The 23263-nt window shown below is 49.7% G+C and overlaps 1 pseudogene; it reads left to right on the top strand.

Annotated features, from left to right (window-relative positions):
- The first annotated feature begins 5478 nt into the window (after positions 1-5478).
- On the top strand, positions 5479-17416 carry LOC147121144 (uncharacterized; annotated as a pseudogene).
- The last annotated feature ends 5847 nt before the right edge of the window (positions 17417-23263 follow it).

Here is a 23263-nt window from a genome sequence, read left to right as displayed (position 1 = left end):
CACCACACAAACGCTCTGGCTAAGTTCTTCATTTTCACTCCACCCAGATGCCCCTCATGAAGCTCCTTTAGCACTTTATCCTGGAGTTTGGGTGGAATCACCACTCTGGATCCACACATCAAGGTTCCTCGGCACACTGACAGCTGTTCTCTTCTTTGCGAGAATGCTGGCAACAGTGGTTCGCCATGTGCTGGCCATCCCTTCACCGTTAAATCGTAGACTCGTGAGAGAGTCGGGTCATTTTTTGTTTCCTTTTCAATGGTAGAATTTGTCACTGGTAGACATTCAACTATGGTCGAGTGGAACATCTCCACTGGGTCCACTGTAGGTGCCTCTTCCACTGTTGGCAACGGTAGGCGCGATAAACCGTCAGCATTCCCATGCTGTTTTGTTCCTTTGTATTCTATGTCATATTGGTGTGCCCCTAGGAAAAGGGACCACCTCTGTAGCCTTTGCGCTGTCATAATGGGAACGCCCTTTTTAGGGTTGAATATGGAGACGAGGGGTTGATGGTCAGTCAACAAGGTAAATTTTTGTCCGTGTAGGTAATGGTTGAATTTCTTCACCCCCCACACCAGGCTGAGTGCCTCCCTGTTGCTCTGGGCATAGTTACGCTCAGCTGAGTTCAATGAGCGTGACGCAAAAGCTATCAGCCGCTCCGAGCCATCAGGGAATTTATGCGATAATACCGCTCCCACGCCGTAAGGGGATGCATCGCACGCCAGTCTGATTGGCAGTGATGGGTTGTAATGAGCCAACACTTCCTTGGACGTGATCAAGCCTTTGCATTTATGGAAGGCACGTTTACAGTCTTCGCTCCATTTGCAAATTACTCCCATTTGTAGCAGTGCGTTAAGAGGGTGCAGAACCGTTGACAAGTTCGGTAAAAATTTATGATAGTAATTTATTAATCCCAGGAATGACCTTAATTGTGAGCCATTTTCAGGCGCTGGGGCTTTTACGACCGCTTCAATTTTTTCAGGTGATTTATGCAACCCTTCTTCATTAATGACATGGCCACAATATGATATTTGTTTCTGGAAAAATTCGCACTTGGGGCGATTTGCTCGTCGGCCCCGTTCTCTCAGCCTCGTGAGCACCTGCTCCAAATTGGCAAGGTGCTCGTTGTCATTTTCTCCTGTTACAAGGATGTCGTCTAGGTAGCATTGAGTCCCCGGAATCCCTTGCAGTACTTGCTCCATAGCTCTTTGCCAGATAGCTGGAGCTGATGCTACTCCGAAAACTAGCCGATTGTACTGGTACAGGCCTTTGTGTGTGTCTATCGTGAGATACTTTTTAGAGGTCTCCTCAACCTCCATCTGTAGATATTCTTGTGCCAAGTCAATTTTGGTGAAACGTTTCCTTCCGGATAGTGAGGCGAAAATATCTTCTATCCTCGGAAGAGGATACTGTACCGTATGAAGAACCGGGTTTACAGTCACCTTGAAGTCCCCACAGATGCGAATTTTTCTCTGTTCTTCAGATTTATCATTGTTCAACGTTTTCTTCATGACCAGGACGATGGGTGTTGCCCACTCGCTCCAATCTACCTTGGATAACACGCCTGCTTTTTCCAAATTCTCCAGCTCTGCCTCGACTGCTGGACGAATTGCGTATGGCACCGGCCTTGCCTTAAAAAACTTGGAATTGCCGCATCTTCCACTTTTATTGAGGCGGTGGCGCCTTTCAGGGTTCCTAGTTCCTGTTGAAACACTTCTTTGGCGTTAGCCAAGATTTCTTTTAATCGTCCAGGGATGACGTCATCATCATTTTTTTTCTTACTGGTCACCGTCAGTGCCTGAGTGGAGTGCCAGTCCAAACGTATCTTTCTGATCCATTCACGTCCCAACAACGGTGGACCACCATCTTGCAGAACGTATAAATACAACTTCTGTATTTCCTTGCTGTTGTATACAACAGGCACCCTTATTTTCCCTCTGGGGTATACTTTCTGCCCCGTATATGTCTTCAAGATAATGGATGTGTCTTTCAAAGGTATATGCGGAAATAGCTGCTCGAATTCCCGTCAACTTATGACGGTCAGAGCTGATCCTGTATCTAGCTCCATTTTAACTGGGGACCCCGCTATTGTGAGGGTAACCCAAATAGTCTGGTAATCTTCTTTGGCAATTACATTATGTAATTTGAGACAGCTTAGTCTCTTGTTTCCGGAGTCGCTATCGGTCTTCTGGTCTTCGGAGCTACTGTCCGTCATCATTTGTACCTTCCTGTACTTTTCCTTATTGACCTTTTTACTGTCAGCGGATTTTTTTCCAGATCGGCATACACGTGCAATGTGTCCCATCTTTCCGCATTGCCTGCATGCTTTGTCCTTGAACCAGCAGTCCTTCTGGTCATGGGTGGATCTGCCGCAGCGATAACATCTCTCGAAACCCCGCGTCATTTCATGGGTGCCGAAGTCCTGTGGCTTTTGCTGTAATTCTGCAGCTCCTCTTGCTGCTGCTTCGTATGATACAGCCACACTGAAAGCCTTGTCCAGTGTCAAATCTTCCTCAGAAAGTAGTCTTTTCTGTGTTCCTTCGCTTAGGAGACCACAGACGAATTTGTCTTGTAGAGAATCTGCCAGTCCTGCCCCGAATTGGCAGTGCTTAGACAGCTTTCATAATTCAGTGAGGTAATCAGCGTTACTTTCATTCTTGTGCTGATTCCTCCTGAAGAATTTGAATCGTTCCGCTATCAGCAGTGGTGTTGGGTTTAAGTGCTCCTGTAGGGTATCAACAATCTCCTTAAAATTCTTGTCCATCGGTTTGGCTGGAGTGATCAAGTTTTGTAACAGCCCGTATGTCCTTGTGCCCATCAGATTTAGAAGTACCGATGCCTTTTTATCATCCGCTACTTCATTCGCCTTGCAATATACCTCCACTCTTTCCACATATGTGGTCCAATCCTCTATATCACTATCGAAAGCAGTAATATTGCCAGTCTTAGGCATCCTGAAAATCAAAAATGGCGACTCCCGCGTTTTCCCTTCTTCCCTGCCGCGTCAAGATGGCGCCTCCCGCGCTTTCCCGCCGCTGCCGCTGCTGCCAACGCTGTTCTCCGCGGTTTTTATTCACATATATATTTTTAAACAGTTTCTCCGTCACTTGGAGAATCGTTCCTGTCGGACTCTCTGGGACTTTCCCCTCCCTTTGCTTGGTCCGAACGCCAACCTGCTTTGCAGAGCCGGCCGTGTCCTGAGTGCTCCACCCTCTGTCTCTGTTTGCTTCTGCCTTACGACTCGCTGCCCGGCCCCGCTGCAGAGCTACCCGATCGAGCCCCAGCCCGTCGCCCAGGAAGGATCAGTGCACTACCTGCCATCAGCCCATTTAGCTGGTGAAACCACAGTTTAGGAATCGATCTCCTTGAGGTGCTGCCGAATTGCAGATAAGTTCGTTTCTAACTCGTCGCCACTGTTGTATCCGTATGTTAATGAAGACCCGGAAAGCAGGAGTTGAATTAACAAGTGTTTACTGAACAAAGTCTGGAGGTGAACTAAAACTATACAAGACGCTATACAGGCTTATATACCCGAGTGGTCACTACCGGTACTACAGTACACAGGGGCCTCAAAAAAAACATAGTTCCTCTTAAAGGTACATACACCACAATTACCAGACCAGAATAGGCCATTCCACATCTATAACTACCACAGTAAGGATCATTACAATGTGGTAGTAACCCAGGTGCATGGGGATAGACAAAGGCTGGTAGCGTACTACCCCACTAAGCAGCAGCCTGTAGCTGCAGGATTGTCCAGATGCGTTGCTGCCCTTGACTGCACTGCGTGGGCCATCAGAGTTAGTGAACCAATAGTGATGCCAGGACAAATTATCCTACATATCCAGCATACCCTAGAAGAGTTGCTTAACACAGGAAGGCTAAGAACTGTATCAGATACACGTAGGGCCACATGGGAGGCGATGCTCGTACCCCCCCAATGGCACAGTAACAATAGTTAAAGACAACGGTAACAATTCCACAGGGTGGATTATAACAGAAGGAGAGGAACATCAGTGTAACCCAACAGGAAGTGAAGGGGGAAATAGTCATGTTAGTGAAACTCCGCTTGAGGAAGCGGAAATGGAACTATATGTGGATGGGTCCCAGCAATATATAGACGGGGCACCACGAACAGGATGGGCAGTGGTAGATGGCAATGGACAGGTTAAAAGGGAAGGTCGGCTAGAAGGAAGCCTATCGGCTCAGGTAGCAGAATTGGTGGCTCTCACCGAAGCCCTGAGGTTAGCTGAAGGAAAAAGGGTAAATATATATACAGATAGTCGATATGCCTTTGGGCTGGTGCATGATTACATGGTAGCCTGGAGTAGACGAGGATATATGACATCAGGAGCAGGACCCACAAGACACGGGAATATAATCAAGGAATTAGTGGGAGCCTCCCTCCTACCCCAAGAGTGCGCAATAATAAAAATTAAAGCACACATGAAGATTACTGACCGACACCAACAGGGCAATGCATGGGCAGACGAGGCAGCCAAGCGGACAGCTGAGAAAGGGAATCTGACCAATGAAGCCCAAGTTGGTGCATGTGCAATTGGGCCCGAGGAGGTGAACATGCTTAAGGTACAGGAAGAAGCCACCCCATGGGATAGGGATGGATGGACATGTTACCCCGAGTCCTGATGAAATTAAGGGCAACCCCTAGCCGGACTACAGGACTGACGCCCTTTGAGTTAATGACAGGAAGAGCAATGAGACTGCCCGAGGTACTGGTCACAGGAAGTGAGGACGTAGGACCATATAAAGACAGAGGGCTAGATTTTCAGTATAGACAGTTTTGGGGCGCTAACCTTAGCGCCCGCCCGAAGTTAGCGCCCGCCCCAAAGTAGCGCCCCGTTGCTGGAAATTCAGTGGCTTCGCCCTAAGAGGTTGGTGGAGCACTAAAAGAGGCGTTCCACTACTATCTTTAGGCGCTAAGCCGGCGGTGCAGAGCGCAGCGCCCGAGCTCGGGCGCAGCGCACGGCAGACACTCTGGTGCCAGTGAGCTCTTAAAGGGGAAGGGTGCATGTGTTTTTGGAGGAGGAGGAGGAGGAGGAGGAGGAGGGAAACATAAATACACCGTTCACAACAACACACTGGATCCTTCCACACAACACATGCAGACTGCCGTTTATAGTGCAGGAGGAGTGCCCTTTAATTTGCGCTCCCCAGGGTGTGTTGCGTTCCATTTTACAAACGCTCTGGACGCCAGCCGCACAATGGGGCGGTCCGACTGAAGTTTGGATTCGGGGCGGCCAAAGGGCGTTGCACGAGGATGTGACGTCATTTTCTGCGCGCGCATCCGGGCGGCCGCTAAACTTTGCGCCGGCGCTAACGGGCATCTTAATTTGGGGCGGGGCGCAAACTGCGCTGCGCCCGGGCGCTACACGAATAGCGCCCGAAAATCACTTCTCTTAAGGCGCTAACTGCTGGCGCAAGCAACTGAAAATCTAGCCCAGAATACGAAAGCTTGTGATGGAACTCTGTAAGCAATTACACGACCTGAAAGCACAGGCTAGAGACCAGCAAGTAATTAAAGACTTAGAGAACGACACCAAGGAACAGAAAGTCCAAATACCCCAGGTAGGCAGTCAGGTAATGGTAAAGATAAACAACCCAGAGAAACCCGGGTTCTCGCCAAAATAGACCGGTTCCCATCAGGTAATAATGGTAAGTGACACGTGCGCATGCGTAGATATAAGGGGCACCGGCAAATGGAAACACTGGACCCAGTTGAAAAGGCATGGACTCTAACTAACCGGTGATGACTGGGAAATATTATGTTTTACAGGATCTTATCCCTTATAGGGGGAGCTGCGGGAGAAGCTGTGCAGGCCGGCCAAAAGAGCCAACAAGGCCTGTATTACAGAAACTCGAGCAACGTTGCCGTGATCAGGAGCAAAAGGGGGATTGGTAATAAAGAAAACCAAGGATAAATACACTTTGGGGTACGCCAACGAATAATTACAGTGTTCCTAAACCTAATGGATATAACCATTCCCAGCTTTTGTGGAAAGGAAACCGTAAGCCTATACAATAACTTGACGAGCTCTTGAAGGCCCTGAATCAAGAACCATGACATTTAATGTGAAAAGGAGGACAGGGAGATAAGAGGGATACTAGAAACGGCAGGCGTGGGATACGCAGCAGGGGTTGCGACGGTGAACACTATAGACCTGCACACCATAGACGATCGGGTTGATGCCCTAATCCGAATCTTACAAGAATTTTTGGGCAGGGAAGGGGATAATCAAAGACTGCAGGCACAGCTAGGTGATGGCGCGGAGGGAGAATTGCTACAAGTGGCCCACATGTTACGGGGCCACGCCAGAGTTATGAATTTGATAAACAAAGCAGGGGAAGACGTGAGCCGGCAACCACAGTTGGAAATAGTTTGCGCAGGGTACGGAGCATGGATACTTAGTGAAGTACAACATAACCTAGAGCAACGAGGTGAGCCCGGTATAAAAACCGGCGCAAGCAGCGAGGCCCGACCAGTTCGGAGCAGGGAGCAGCGAGGTGAGCCCGGTATAAAAACCGGCACAAGCAGCGAGGCCCGACCAGTTCGGAGCAGGGAGCAGCGAGATGAGCCCAGTATAAAAACCGGCGCAAGCAGCGAGGCCCGACCAGTTCGGAGCAGGGAGCAGCGAGGTGAGCCCGGTATAAAAACCAGCGCAAGCAGCGAGGCCTGACCAGTTCGGAGCAGGGAGCAGCGAGGTGAGCCCGGTATAAAAACCGGCGCAAGCAGCGAGGCCCGACCAGTTCGGAGCAGGGAGCAGCGAGGTGAGCCCGGTATAAAAACCGGCGCAAGCAGCGAGGCCCGACCAGTTCAGAGCAGGGAGCAGCGAGGTCAGCACGGTATAAAAACCGGCGCAAGCAGCGAGGCCCGACCAGTTCGGAGCAGGGAGCAGCGAGGTGAGCCCGGTATAAAAACCGGCGCAAGCAGCGAGGCCCGACCAGTTCGGAGCAGGGAGCAGCGAGGTGAGCCCGGTATAAAAACCGGCGCAAGCAGCGAGGCCCGACCAGTTCAGAGCAGGGAGCAGCGAGGTGAGCCCGGTATAAAAACCGGCGCAAGCAGCGAGGCTTACCAACTCAGCAGCGGGGAGAGAGGTAAAAAGTAATCAGAGTGTGACGTCACCAGGGAGCAGGTAAGTGATTGGTTGGTGAGTGTTTCTCTTTTTTAAACTTTAACTCTGTAGTTTATAGTTACTAGGGTCTTTTCTGGTGTAGCAGGGACTGTTGGTAGACTATACAAGCGCCTTAGAGATATCTTTAATTGGTGATAGTGAATTAATTTAAATTAATTAAAGGGTAAGTCATGCCAGGAGAGCCCAGCCCCGTGTTATGCTCCTCTTGCTCTATGTGGGAATTCAGGGACACTGCCAGTGCCCCTGATGACCACGTGTGCCGGAAATGCATCCAGCTGCGGCTACTAGCAGACCGCATTGAGGCGCTGGAGCTGCGGGTGGATGGGTTGTGGAGCATTCACGATGCTGAGAGGGTCGTGGATAACACGTTTAGTGAGTTGGTCACACCGCAGGTAAGGGCTGCACAGGAAGAAAGGAAATGGGTGACCACCAGGCGGAGCAATAGAAGCAGGCAGATAGTGCAGGAGACCCCTGTGACCATTCCCCTCTCAAACAGGTATACCGATTTGGATGCTGTTGAGGGGGATGACTCACCAGGGGAAGGCAGCAGCAGCCAACTTCCTGGCACTGGGGGTGCTCCTGCTGCCCAGGAAGGGAGGAAAAAGAGTGGGAGAGCAATAGTGGTAGGGGATTCTATAGTAAGGGGAACAGATAGGCGTTTCTGTGGCCGTAGACGTGAATCCAGGATGGTTTGTTGCCTCCCTGGTGCCAGGGTCAAGGATGTCACTGAGCGGCTGCAGGGCATTCTGGAGGGGGAGGGTGAACAGCCAGAGGTCGTGGTCCACATTGGTACCAACGACATAGGTAAAAAGAGGGATGAGGTCCTGCAGCAAGAATTTAGGGAGCTAGGTGGAAGATTAAAGAGCAGGACCTCAAAGGTTGTAATCTCTGGATTACTCCCGGTGCCACGTGCTAGTGAGTATAGGAATAGGAAGATAGAACAGATGAATGCGTGTCTAAAGGGATGGTGCAGGAGGGAGGGCTTTAGTTTCCTGGATCACTGGGTCTGCTTCTGGGAAAGGAGGGACTTGTACAAGTCGGACGGTTTACACCTGAACCAGAGGGGGACCAATATCCTTGCGGGGAGGTTTGCTAGCACTGCTGGGGGGGGGTTTAAACTAACTTGGCAGGGGGATGGGATACAGAGTGGAACTATAGTAGGGGGTGATTTACAGCCAAATACGGAGGAAAAAACAAGTCAGCTGGGAAGGCAGAGCAAATATGTGAAGGCAAAAAGGAATATGGCAAGGCTGGAAGGCATTTATTTTAATGCAAGGAGTCTTGCAAATAAGGTGGATGAACTGAAGTTGTTGTTGAACACATGGGAGTACGATATTGTTGCTATCACGGAGACATGGTTGAGGGAGGGTCAGGACTGGCAGCTCAATATTCCGGGGTATAGAATCTTCAGGCGAGACAGAGGGGGGTGTAAAAGGGGAGGGGGTGTTACAATATTAATTAAGGAGTCAATTACTGCTGTAAGGAGGGATGATATATTAGCGGGTTCCTCTAATGAGGCCATATGGGTAGAACTTAAAAACAAAAAGGGGGCAAGCACTTTGCTGGGAGTGTACTATAGGCCCCCAAACAGTCAGGGGGAGATAGAGGAACAGATATGTAGGCAAATCTCAGAGAAGTGCGAAAATAATAGGGTAATAATAGTGGGGGATTTCAACTTCCCCAATATTAATTGGGATAGTCAGAGTGTGAAAGGCTTAGAGGGTGCAGAATTCTTAAAGTGCATCCAGGAGAGCTTTTTGAGCCAACATGTAGAAAGTCCTACAAGAGAGGGGGCAGTACTGGACCTAATTCTAGGGAATGTAGCCGGGCAAGTGGTGGAAGTATCAGTAGGAAAGCATTTTGGCGACAGTGACCATAATTCGGTGAGATTTAAGGTGGTCATGGAAAAAGACAAAGACGGCCCGGAAATAAGGGTTCTAAATTGGGGGAAGGCTGATTTTAATATGATAAGGCAGGATCTGGCCAAAGTGGACTGGGAGCAGCTACTTATAGGAAAATCCACATCAAAGCAGTGGGAGATTTTCAGAAGGGAAATAGAGAGAGTACAACGCCAACATGTTCCTGTAAAGGTCAAGGGTGGGACCAACAAGCAAAGGGAACCTTGGACGACAAGGGATATACAAAAATGCATTAGGAAAAAAAGGGGGGCTTTTTGGCAGTTACAAAAGACTAAAGATGGAGGAAGCCCTAGAGGAGTATAAAAAGTGCAGGGGCATACTTAAAAAAGAAATTAGGAGGGCGAGGAGGGGCCATGAAATAACACTGGCGAGCAAAATAAAGGAAAATCCTAAGATGTTTTATAAGTATATTAAGGGCAAGAGGATAACCAGAGAAAGGGTAGGGCCCATTAGGGACCAAAGTGGCAATCTGTGTGTAGAGCCAGATAATGTAGGCGGGGTTTTAAATGAATTTTTTGCATCTGTGTTCACTATGGAGAAAGACAATGTAGACATAGAAATCGGGCAAGGGGACTGTGACATACTTGAACATATTAGTATCGAGAGGGAGGAGGTATAGCGGTTTTAGCAGGCCAAAAAGTGGCTAAATCCCCAGGCCCGGACGAGATGTATCCCAGGCTGTTGTGTGAGGCAAAGGAGGAGATTGCAGGGGCTCTGACACAAATTTTCAGAACCTCTCTGGCCACAGGGGATGTACCAGAGGACTGGAGAACAGCTAACGTAGTACCATTATTCAAGAAGGGTAGCAGGGATAAACCAGGGAATTACAGGCCAGTGAGCCTAACATCTGTGGTAGGGAAATTATTGGAAAAAATTCTGAGGGACAAAATTAGTCTCCTCTTGGAGAGGCAAGGATTAATCGGGGATAGTCAGCATGGCTTTGTCAAGGGTAAATCATGTCTGACCAATCTGATTGAATTTTTCGAGGGGGTGACTAGGTGTGTGGATGAGGGAAATGCTGTGGATGTGGTTTACATGGATTTCAGTAAAGCTTTTGACAAAGTCCCGCATAGGAGACTGGTCAAGAAGTTAAGAGCCCATGGGATCCAGGGTGCCTTGGCGCGTTGGATCCTAAACTGGCTGAGTGGCAGGAGGCAGAGGGTGATGGTCGAAGGTTGCTTTTGTGACTGGAAGCCTGTGTCCAGTGGGGTACCTCAGGGATTGGTGCTGGGACCCTTGCTGTTTGTGATCTACATAAATGATTTGGATGAGAATGTAAAAGGTATGATCAGTAAGTTCGCAGATGACACGAAAATTGGTGGGGTGGTAAATTGTGAGGAGGAAAGCCTCAGGCTACAGGACGATATAAACGGGTTGGTCAGATGGGCGGAAAAGTGGCAAATGGAATTTAACCCTGAAAAGTGCGAGGTGATGCATTTTGGACGGACAAATAAGGCAAGGGAATACACAATGAGTGGTAGGACCCTAGGAAGTACAGAGGGTCAGAGGGACCTTGGTGTACATGTACATAGATCCCTGAAGGCAGCGGAACAGGTAGATAAGGTGGTTAAAAAGGCATATGGGATACTTGCCTTCATTAGCCGAGGCATAGAATAAAAGAGCAGGGAGGTTATGATGGAGCTGTAGAAAACGCTGGTGAGGCCACAGCTGGAGTACTGTGTGCAGTTCTGGTCGCCTCACTATAGGAAGGATGTGATTGCTTTGGAGAGGGTGCAGAGAAGATTCACCAGGATGTTACCTGGGATGGAGCGCCTCAGCTATGAAGAAAGACTAAACAGGCTGGGGTTGTTTTCCTTGGAGCAAAGAAGGCTGAGGGGGGACCTGATTGAGGTATACAAAATGATGAGGGGCATAGATAGGGTAGATAAAGAGGAACTTTTCCCCTTAGTAGGGGGGTCAATGACAAGGGGGCATAGATTCAAGGTAAGGGGCAGGAGGTTTAGAGGGGATTTGAGGAGGAACTTTTTCACCCAGAGGGTGGTTGGAATCTGGAACTCACTGCCTGAAAGGGTGGTAGAGGCAGGAACCCTCATAACATTCAAGAAGCATTTGGATGAGCACTTGAAATGCCATTGCATACAAGGCTATGGACCTAATGCTGGAAAATGGGATTAGACTGGACAGGGATTGATGGACGGCGCAGACACGATGGGCCGAAGGGCCTCTTTCTGTGCTGTATAACTCTATGGGCTAGATTTTCAGTCGCTTGCGCCAGCAGTTAGCGCCTTAAGAGAAGTGATTTCCGGGCGCTATGCGTGTAGCGCCCGGGCGCAGCGCAGTTTGCGCCCGGGCCCAAATTAAGTTGCCCATTAGCGCCGGCGCAAAGTTTAGCGCCCGCCCGGATGCGCGCGCAGAAAATGACGTCACATCCTCGTGCAACGCCCTTTGGCCGCCCCGATTGCAAACTTCAGTCGGACCGCCCCATTGTGCGGCGGGCGGCCGGAGCGTTTGGAAAAAGGAACGCAACACAACCAGCGCAGGCCCCGGGGGGCGCTAATTAAAGGGAACGTCCTCTCCAGTATAAAGGCCAGCCTTTTTTCAGAAAACAGTCTTGTGCAACGCATTTCTGGAGACACAACAAGGAGGATAGCTATCTGGTTTCAAGCAGCAAGAGCCAGGTATTTTTGGACTCAGGCCATAGCGCTGCAAGTGGCTATTTGGAAATTAGACTGTTTGCCAGGATTTGATGGGGGCTGCATGGGGTGCCAACGCGCAGCTGCAGCGCCATGTCCGTAGGGCTCGCAGACGCATTGTGAGAGGGGCAGCCCTGGCTAGAGGCAGAGGGGGCTACAGGCGTCGGCCACGTAGGCCTTACCCAGTCAGGCTACACCGCCAGCAGCGCTCCTACCTAAACATGAGTGCCGCGCGATGTGTTAGAAGGCTCCGATTCCGAAAGGAGGTGATTGCAGAGATCTGCCACCTGCTTCGCCGAGATCTGCGGCCAAAGCTCAGGTGCAGGACGTCTCTGTCGGTGGAAGTGAAGGTGACGGTGGCATTGAACTTCTATGCCACCGGCTCCTTCCAATACGCTGCTGGGGACATAGCAAACATCTCCCAGTATGGCGCGCATCGCTGCATCCGCCACGTGACCGAAGCACTGTTCAGAAGGAGAAGCCAATTCATCTCCTTCCCCATGGCCCTCGAGAGCCAGCATCAGCGCGCATTGGGATTTGCCAGACTCGGGGAATTCCCCTTGGTGCAGGGCGCCATTGACTGTACGCATGTGGCTTTGCGGGCCCCTCTGGAGCATGGCGAGCAGTATCGCAACAGGAAGGGCTACCATTCTCTGAATGTGCAGCTGGTATGTGACCACAAGCAGCGCATCATGGCAGTCAATGCCAGCTTCCCAGGCAGCAGCCACGATGCCTTTATCCTGCGGCAGAGTACTGTGCATGACATGTTCCAGGCACAGCCTCCCCCAAGAGGATGGCTCATCGGGGACAAAGGCTATCCTTTGTGCACCTGGCTCATGACCCCGCTCCGCGCGCCCAGGACCGCTGCTGAAGAGGCCTACAACGAGAGCCATCAAACCACCCGCAACATCATCGAGCTAACTATTGGGGTCCTCAAGCAGCGGTTCCGCTGCCTTGATCGCTCCGGAGGAGCTCTCCAGTATTCGCCGGACCGGGTCTCCCAATTTGTCGTGGTTTGCTGCATGCTACACAACCTGGCTATCCGCAGGACTCGGGCACTGCCACCTGACGTTGGACCAGCACCTCAGGAGGAGGAGCAGGAGGAGCATGAGGAGGAGGAGGAGGAGGAGGAGCAGGAGTACGTTCCCAGGAGGGAGCGACCAGGGCCAAGGGCCGCACGACGCCACCTTATTACACGGTACTTCTAAGCCCCCTGTCAGGGAATGGCCAGGGGCCATGAGGGAAGATGAATGCAGCCGCTCCGCAAGCCCTCAGCCGGCGAAGCCAACAAACACTAAGAAGAACAACCATGGAGACTGCATGAATAAAGATAATTTTTTATTGCACAAAAATGAACAGCCCTTCCCACATGAATCCCCAAAAACAATAAACGGGCCCCACAAAAAGCCCAACAAACGACTCACTCCCACAAACTGGGGAGGAGCCACTCCACCTTTCTTCAAACCGGGCCTCAACGTCGGCCTAACGCAAAAAATAAGCCCTCCAAAAGCACAACCATGGGCAAAATAAAGATGGCCACCGCCATATTAAAGGAAAGCTGCCCACACCCTCTACTGAGTGGCCCGCGAGGGCGAGACCTTGGCCAGCCTTTTGCCTCCCCTGCCCGGCCTGCTGCTCCTTCGCAAGCTCTGCCCAGTGGCTGCTGCGAGGCTGGGGGAAGGCGCCTGAGGCTCAGATGCCCTTCCGCCAGATGCCGCTGGGGGGCGGCCTACACGGCGTTTGGGCCTCGAGGGGCCGTCTGCTGAGTGGCGCACCTGAGCCTGGCCACCATCAGCTGCAGCCGCTTGCCCTTGATGCCCCAGAGGGGGAATGGCGGCGACGGATGGCGCAATGTGGGCCAGCTGGCGTCTGGGATGCGCTGGCTGGTGCTGTGGCGCGGTGGCACTCGGCCGGGCCCGCACTGCAGGATCCGCAGCAATCAGCCGACAGGCGGCTTGCTGGGATGGTCCAGCGCGGCGGCTGCCTTGGCGATGCCTGCCTGAGACAGCGCGTGTGGCAGCAGTGAGTGCCCCTGTGGTCCTGGTGTGCGCGCGCATCACATCCGCCAGGGTCTTGACGGCATCAGTCAGCATGCGGCCACTCGCGGCAGTTGCTGCCCCGAACTCGCGCACACTGGTCGCCAGCGACTCGATGGCCTCAGGCATGTGCCCCACCACGCTCATGAGCTCCGTGTGTCGCCGGTCCGAGTCGTCGGCCATCTTATCCAGCTTCCGCACCTCCTCCGAAGTGAAGGTGTCCGGACTGGAGTCGCGACTCTCCCGCTGGGGAGGAGGGGGCCGAACTAGGGGACCCTTGCCGCGTTGGTGACGGCGAGTGTGCCGAGCAGCAGCACTCCCCTCTGATCCTTCCCCCCTTTGGGGGGAAGGCCGCGGGCCACGCGCACGGCTGCTGGGTGGCTGGACGCCACTGGTCCCAGAAGCTGCATTGCCCTGCGACAGTTCCTCCAGGCACTCGTCCAGTGAGGAGGTGTCAAGCATTTCCTCCTCTCCTGCGGGACGTGACTGTTCCCCCGAAGGTCCGGCTTGCTCCTCCTCCTCCTCCTGGTCGGAGGTGCTGTCACTGGCAGCTTCAGGGTCCTGGTCGTCACCAGCTGAAAGCAGGAATGCACAAGAGTAGCTTCAGAGTGAGGAGACGGCATCAGCGAGGGAGTTAGGACTGGTGGGATTCAGCGCATTGGTGGGACAGTGGCAAAGGAGGTAGCTCGGATGGGCCAGTGCGACGCGAGAGGGCCAAAAGGCGAGGTCCTTACCATTGCCGGGCAGTGGAGGGTCGGATACATCGCACGCTGTGGGGACAATCACACGGGCTCCCATGAGCACACACACGCGCTCCTCCAGCCGAGTGAGCTTCTGCAGCTTGGCGCGGCCACCCCTGGCACGGGCCTGGCGATTAAACGCTACTTTAGCCTGGAAGAGAAAGGACGGGCTGTAAGTGCGCAGTGAAGCCCTGATGTAGTGTGCACTGCCTCCCATGGTGGAATAGCTTGGACAGAGTGAAGCCCTGATGTAGTGTGCACTGCCTTCCATGGTGGAATAGCTTGGACAGAGTGAAGCCCTGATGTACTGTGCACTGCCTTCCATGGTGGAATAGCTTGGCCAAAGTGTAGAGTGCCGAATGGCCATTTGATGCTCATGACTGTCCCAATGCTGCTGGCTGAGGGCTGGCCAATAGGACTTTCAGCTCCCTTTGCCCATCATGTCAGGTGTACATGCAAGAATGAGGAGGAGAGTGGAAAGGCTACTCACCTTCACAATCCTGGTCAGATCGTTGTATTTTTTACGACATTGTTTGTGGGTCCTGGGGGCCTCGCCGGTGAACGTCACCGTCTGGGCGATCTGCTTCCAGGCTTTGGTGTAGTCATGGTGGGTTGGATTCCTCCCACTCTCTGGAAACAAGATCTTGCGCCTCACCTCCAGGGCTGTGACCATTATGTCCAGATCACCCTCTGAGAAGCGCAGGGCACGCTGACGGGCCTTCTCTGGCGTTGCCATGACTCCCTGGGGCTGAGCAGCAGTGTTGAGGCCTCTTTGCAAGGCTGCAGTGTGCAGGGCGTGGCAGCAGACCAATTCGTCCCTTCCCCCTTTAACAGCTGGTCGGCACCACAGGGTCTGCTGTCAGTGCAAAAATGACCGCACCCGCGCTGTGCCCCGCCTGGGCGCTATCCCTCTGGACCGCCGGCTTAGCGCCTAAAGGTAGGAGTGGAACGCCTCTTTTAGCGCTCCACCACTCTCTTAGGGCGAAGCCACTGAATTTCCGGCAACAGGGCGCTACTTTGGGGCGGGCGCTAACTTCGGGCGGGCGCTAAGGTTAGCGCCCCAAAACTGTCTATACTGAAAATCTAGCCCACTCTAACTCCAAAATGGAGAAGTGCCAGATTGGATACCGAATGATGTATTTACCAATTGGACCTTAGATAAAAACATGACTCATACGTGTGAGGTACGGAGGAATAGTCATGCTTGGATACCAAAAGCTAGATGCATAACCAGATATTTAAATATAATGGCCCAGAAATTCGGGTCGGGGGCTTCCCGCAGGTGCAAGCCCCCGATCTGCACTTACCTTGCGTGCCGGCCGTTGAGCTGTGGGCCCCCGTGGAATTCCGATCCTGGGCCTGCTCCAGCTGCCGGCGCGCAGTGCTTGCGTATCCCAGGGGCGCAGTTAGTTCGATGCATCCCCTGGGATCACGTGGGCCATGGGGAGCCAATCGGAGCAGGGAATGCTCCATTCATAAGTTTGACAGGAAGAGCTGTCAAAACTTATAAATACGATGGGCCCCAAAACATCACTAAATCTTCAAATAATTTTTTTTTTTAAATCACTTTTTTTAAATTAGCTATAAATTACATGAAATAACTATTTTAAACAATAATTTACATTTTTGAAAAAATAATTTTATTTTCTAACGGGGCTAAAAATAAACTTACCTTGCTTTAAAGTATTTTAAAATAATAAACCTGTGGAAAAAATGTTTTAATTTTAATTAATTCACCACTCACCTTGTAAAAAGCAGGCCTTATGCCTGCTTTTTAAATGTGTAAATGCTGGAGACTTACACTCCCGGGAAAACCTGCAAAAAAAACGCAAGTTTGATGCGCACACGCAGCCTCTCCCACGCACGCGTACGACCTCTTAACCCCTGCTTTCAGGGGAACGGAAGTGCCGGTTTCCCGCGCATGCGCAGTGCATGCAGGAAAGCGGCTCTTCCATTAGGCTTACGGGTGAGTACCCCGTGCGTACTCACCCGTGGAGACCCGAATTTCTGGGCCAATAGGATTTGTACCATCAATACCGCAGTCTGATGTAACAAAAGGAGATCCCTTATACCAAACAAACAATATAGGGGAGATAAGGAATCAAACTCGCTTACACGACCATGACTTGTCCAAACATGTGATTAAAGAGAACAACAGTACAAGGGGTATTAACATAGATGACTGTTATAGAAATAACCAAGTTGTTTTATGCTGAAGTCCACCAAGAACGACCAAGGATGACTGTGGTTATGGCCGAATGGAAGGGTGCACATTGAGTATCACGCCAATGACATGGGATTCTGAAACAACCGCCGCACCACGAGGGAATGGAGAATGGTGTGTGATCACCAAGGCACCCAATATGACAGTTACGAATAAGGGAGGGACCACCTCCTGTGCCATCACGGATACTGACTTCTGCTTTACCCCACAAGAAGAGACACATATAAATGGGTATATCATATATCCTGAACTAAAAGAAGAAACCATTAATGGGACAGTGACGGACACTCATATATCCTGAACTAAAAGAAGAAACCATTAATGGGACAGTGACGGACACTCATATATCCTGAACTAAAAGAAGAAACCATTAATGGGACAGTGACGGACAATATCCGAGAAGGGTATACAAAGGCAATAAGGCCACAAGGAAACCCGATACCCGAACTGAACAAAGAACAAACCCAACTGGAGCATGACATTCAGAAGCAGAGGCAAAAGTATATTATTTTGGTGGAAGAAATAGATAAGCTACAAAAGGACACTGAAGAAATGTTGGTTAGTCGGCCTTGGTTTTGGAATGCTGGGCTCAATGTGCAAATACACCCCTGGATAAGGATAATATCACATGTATTGGTTGTCATACAAGGCATTGTATCGGTGATCTTGTTGTTATCCTGTCAAAAATGTAGCAGGAATAAGAGACCAGCCATAGCGAGAGCGATAAGTAAAAAAACTGTATAAGGCACATATAAAAAGTCCAGCAGAAAGGACTTATCTTATATAACCTCGATGGGAAAGCCAACAGGCAGATTCTGTAGTTTGGGAAGTAGCTATCCAAGTGGAAGGACAAACTTGGGGCTCACCCACGAGAAAGTAATAGGGAAATGGCCTGGCTTGGGCATATAGCCAAGGGCCATAAGGGGGGCTTGTAAGGAGGCAAAAATGACTTCTTAGAATTAAAAGTTAGAAGAAATTATAACTTCTTAGAATTAAAATTAGTGGAAACTAGAAGGATGATAAGTTTGTCTCCTATCCTTGCTTAGGAATGCAGGACCCAGATAAGACAGGAACTGTAAAGCTAATAAGCTGGTCTTTTGTCCTTGCTTAAGATAAGGCAGGACATATAGATTCTCAAAGCATGATGTAAGCACCTCCTGGCCAGAGCAGGAACAGATAAATTAGCCTGCAAATGCTGTAAAGATGGGTTTCTGTGAACCATTCAGCAACCTCCCTGATAAGGGGCATCGAATGGACACAGCCCTTCACCTATTTTGTAGACCAATCAATAATCGTAGAAGGGGTGTGCACGAGGGGTGCACGCCTCAAGTTAGGGTATAATTGCTGTAAGTATTTGATACTCGGTGAAAGAATCCTTTCTCTGGGATGAGACTGAGATTTTCCCCTTGCATATGCTTGAATAAAGATCGTGAAACTTATCCAAGGTGTCCGTCTGGTGAATTCGCTGTTGCTATAGGGCAAATGTCAATCCCTTATCTGAGGGTGTCCGCTTGAGAGGAGGGAAGTACCCCAACACTCTTCAATACAAACATGCCTTGTGGTATTAATTGGATAGCGTTGGCCTGCTGGCATAAACTCAGTGCAAGGAACAATCCTTGTGCCAGAACAGGTAGGACTGAGGCTTCATTAATGTGCAGGTGGCCACTGACCAACAACACCATATTGTTCAGGTCAATGCTCACTTCCAATATGAGACATCCGCCATTGTATTATCAGCCCCAGAGACTGGCAAAATGTAAACTGAATGGTCTATGACTTAATTTGATAATACTTATGTTCAGGATTAACAGAGCCTGTTAACGGCATCCACAGCTCTTCTTTCATGAGGATCCAAGTAAAACAGGTATAGTTTAATGCAAGAACCCAGCAACTTCCCTTTGCTTTATTTAAGAGGAATAAAAACAAAATTTAAAACAAAAGGGGATATTTTTCTCTGCTATATATTAGCTCATAATTTGCTGTCAAAATAACAGTGAGGCTAATAGCGCTCGCCATTATTTATGCGCAAATGCCACGGCAACTTCAGGTGAGGGCAGATGCGCGATTAAACGCGGTAACGAAAGTTGCTGTCGGAGATGCGCCACTCCACCGTTAGCTTCGCAAAAATGCCATCTTGCTGTCTGGCACACCATTCAAATGCATTGAGTGGTGTGAAGTTCCTGTACTTGCATGGTAGATACAAAGTAAACTCGCCACAGAAAATTAAGCCAAGTCATTTCAAGACTAAGTACTAAGTAACGACATGATAAGTGTTTATTACTGCCAGTCAACCTCTCTGCCACTGAAAATTAACTGTTACAAGTGTGGAGTCTCATTCCTTCAGGGCTTAATCATTATTGGAGATTTTTACAAAAAATGTAAAAAATTTATTTTTACTTTATCTGTCACTTTTTACTCTCTCTCATAATCCATTTTTTCTTTCTCTCTCTTTATTTCGATTTGAATTGAATTCACCCACTCTAATTTACACTTCCTTCTAAGTCCTTATGCTGTTAATTTCATAATCCTTCAATCTGATTGGTTAAGGACATATACAGATGCTGGCCCTGTTCACACAGGTTCCAGATGCCCTGTAGAGGGGTTTGCGCAATTTCCAACTTGCAATTTCAGCAACTTGCCACACAGAATATCATGGAGATTAAATGGGCAAGGGCAAATCTAACAGCGGGCATCGTTCGTTGACTAGTTACAGCAAATTTTGGGTCATTCAGGCAATGGAAGGCTGTGCTGAGATTTTACATTGTTGGATCACATATTCCTGTTGCCAGTCAAAATTTGGCAAGATTTAAATGCAGACTATACATTAGATGATATCCCAATGGAATTTAATGCACACATTTTTTATGGGGATTGACATCTCACACTTTGAAGGGAGCATACATCTCCTCAGAACAATAATTAAAGTTGCACCATTGACATAATGATAGATAATCCCTGCAGGCAGTATATTGGATCTTTCAGGAATAGAAAGGTAGTGAAATCCTTTCGTTTTATGCTGATTGCGACCCAGAAAGGCTTCATTTTCGGACAAGTCCAGAATATATTAGAATGTTATTTTTCTTCTTTGTATGTGTTTTTTTTGTTAATAAACTGACATTGCAGTTTTTACAACAGCTTTTTGTTTCTTTGCATAACTATGGTTTGACTTTTGTGTAAAGAAGTAACAAGAATATCTAAATAAATAAGCAGCAGTGTGTAGTTGTTCCACTGACATGTATGCAGAGCAATATGCCTATCACTATCACCTTGAATAAGTGACAGCAATACAAATTCTCCATGAAAAATATATACTTAATTTTCCTTCTGTTCATGTAAGGATTGTGCCCAGGGACCATATGGACACTTTAAGAAAGGCAATTAGCTACATCCTTCTTCTTAGGCAGTCCCTCGGAACTGAAGATGACTTGCTTCCACATTAAAAATGTGTTCTCAGGTGACTGATGAGTCCAATGCAGTCTCTGTCACAGGTGGGGCAGACAGTGGTTGAAGGGGCGGGTGGGTGGGGTGCTTGGGTTGACGTGCGCTCCTTGCGCTGCCTGCACTTGGCTTCCGCTTGCTCCCGGCGAAGAGACTCGAGGTGTTTGGCGCCTTCCTGGATGCTTCTCCTCCACTTTGTGCAGTCTTGGGCCAGGGATTCCCAGGTGTCGGTGGGAATGTTACACTTTTTCAAGGAGGATTTGAGGGTGTCCTTGAAGCGTTTCCTCTGCCCACCTGGGGCTCTCTTGCCGTGTCGGAGTTCCAAGTAGAGCGCTTGTTTTGGGAGTCTCGTATCGGACATGCGGACAATGTGATCCGCCCATCGGAGCTGATTGAATGTGGTCAAAGCTTCGATGCTGGGGATGTTGGCCTGAGCAAGAACACTGACGTTGGTGCGCCTATCCTGCCAATGGATTTGCAGGATCTTGCGGAGGCAGCGTTGGTGGTACCTCTCCAGTGCTTTGAGGTGCCTGCTGTACATGGTTCATGACTCTGAAGCATACAGCAGGGCGGGTATCACTGCTGCTCTGTAGACCATGAGCTTAGTGCCAGGTTTGAGGTCCTGGTCTTCAAACACACTCTTCCTCAGGTGACCAAAGGCTGCACTGGCACACTGAAGGCGGTGTTGGACTACAATTAGCTACATTAGTGTGTAGCTGGCCACTGGCCAACAACACCATATCATTCAGGTCAATGCCCACTTCCAAGGAAGCATCCATGATGCTTTTGCGGCACAGATCTGGTTATCTGGACCTGAACCCGATTTTCTGGGCCCCAGCATCTCATTCCTGTGCCACTGATCATAGTGGTCAAAAAATCTCTATTGTATCAACAAATAGTCTGCACTGTGCAGTGCAACCTGCAACAATTTGAATGCACAAATAACAAATCAAATGTCACTCCAGTTTATGAAATCCTTCTACTGGTATTTCACTCATGAGAAAGAAATTTTCACAGCAGTTCATGAATTTGTGAGTTTTAGGACCAGATTTGCAGAACTTTCACACTGGTGAATAACATAATAGAATCATTCTGAATCTGGTTCAATATATTTATCTTTAACACCAACTCACTCTCTGAAACAGACTCCGAGGGGGAAAAATTGGGTTGTTTTGCGCCTCCCATTAGCGCCCCCCTAATGGGGTGCAAAGCCCCTAGTGCCCAGGCGCAGCACCGCTAACACCTCCCGCGAAATTCAGCGGGAGGTTAGCGGCGCCAGTAGCCAGTAACACCCTGCAGCGCTGCGCCTACGGTGATGACATCATTGCCATGCACAGTACCCCGCCCGAGCCCCAGCTGCAAACTGCGGCTGCGTCCCCTGACCTATCGCCAGACGATATTTAAAGGGGCAGGTGTCGGGCGGCCATTTGTTTTCCTGGCCGCCAGCCAGCACCCGCCTCCTTCCCCTCTTTCATTCGGGGTGCTGGCCGCAATCGCTCAGCCCGGCACTTCTCTTGAGTGCCAGGCTGCTGTCCCGGCACCCCACTACCCGGTGGTCCAGCAGGGCCCCGGTGTGAGAAGTGCTAGGCCCCTCCCCTTTAATCAGGTGAGGGAGGCCTGCAATGCCACGGCGCTATGTGCCGACATGCATGGCGCTGCTGCACGTAAGGCCGCGATATTCAGTGGTAGCGCCCCAGGAAGGAGGGGGAGCGATTCCAGTAGCGCACCACCTCCTGCTTGGGGCACTACCACTGAATTTACCGTGCAGGGGTGCTAACTTTTTCAGGGCGCTAAGAGTAGCGCCCCATAGAGGGCACCACCGAATTTTTCCCACCTAATGTTAACTCAATAGGGCTGGAGGAGGTTACAGAGATAGGGAGAGGCGAGGCCATGGACGAAAGTGAAAACAAGGGTGAGAATTTTAAAATTGCAGCATTGCCGAACCGGGAGCCAATGCAGGTCAGTGAGCACCAGGGTAATGAGCGAATGGGACTTGGTGCGAGTTAGGATACAGGCAGCAGGGGAAATATAAGCTGTGTAAATCCTCCTCTGTGGATTTGGGAACAGAGTAGTGCTGCACTGGTTCTGTAAGTTTAACTGAGATATTAGGGCCAATTCCATGAGTGCACCCACACATTCTATATGGACACATTATGAAACCAGGTAAGCGGGTCTTTGCACCGAATTCCACGATCCCAACATTTTTGAGATTTTTGGAGGCCATGCTAAGTGTGTGTGTGCAAACCTACTAATTCTCCTGTTTTTATGCATTCATATTTAATTGGTCTTTTCACCCCATAGTACCGCGCACCCATGTGAAACAGGCACTCCCCTCGTGGGGAAATCTAGAACTCGGGGGCATAGTTTCAGAATAAAGGGTCGCCCTTTTAGAACTGAGATGAGGAGGAATTTCTTCTCTGAGGGTCATAAATCTGTGGAATCCTCTGCCTCAGAGAGCCGTGGAGGCTGGATCATTAAATACATTTAAGGTGGAGATAGATAGATTTTTGCAAGATAAGGGAGTGAAAGGTTATGGGGAGCGGGCTGGGAAGTGGCTTTGAGCCCAAGATCAGCCATGATTTTATTGAATGGCAGAGCAGGCTCGAGGGGCCAAGTGGCCTATTCCTGCTCCTATTGCTTACATTCTTATGTTCTGGGGTGCTTGAGAAATTCGACTCTAAAGGCTGTTACTGACAGATTTGCAATTTGATTTATTCATTGGTTCTTCCTACTACTATTTGTGCATTAGTGATGCCCATCATTCTATTATTTATTTTGTCTTGCTTTTAATTGTGCATTATTGTTTTTGCATTACTTTATTGTGTTGTTTGCCGCTGCTTTTTTGCATTACAGGGCTCCTTTTGCACGGACCTGTAGATGCCAGCAGCAGTAAACCTTAATTATAACCACATTACTCAGCATGGGCATTTCACTGGGCCTTCCAATGGCAATTATGGATTTAAAGGAGAAAGAGGAGTTATGACAGAGAGAAGAAAGACAGGTGCACTTGCACCTCAGGTGTCTGAACTACTTCCTGGAGCCCTGGCTATTAGCATTAGGCACCATCTGGTGAAGCACTCAGCATGTGACCAAATGGAGAT

This window comes from Somniosus microcephalus, chromosome 3 (genome assembly GCF_052327205.1).
Source record: "Somniosus microcephalus isolate GS21.2 chromosome 3, FLI_Smic_1.0, whole genome shotgun sequence".
In the NCBI taxonomy this organism is placed as follows: Eukaryota; Metazoa; Chordata; class Chondrichthyes; order Squaliformes; family Somniosidae; genus Somniosus; species Somniosus microcephalus.
Note: the sequence above shows the minus strand (reverse complement) of the source record. Positions and strands in the feature narration are given on the sequence as shown.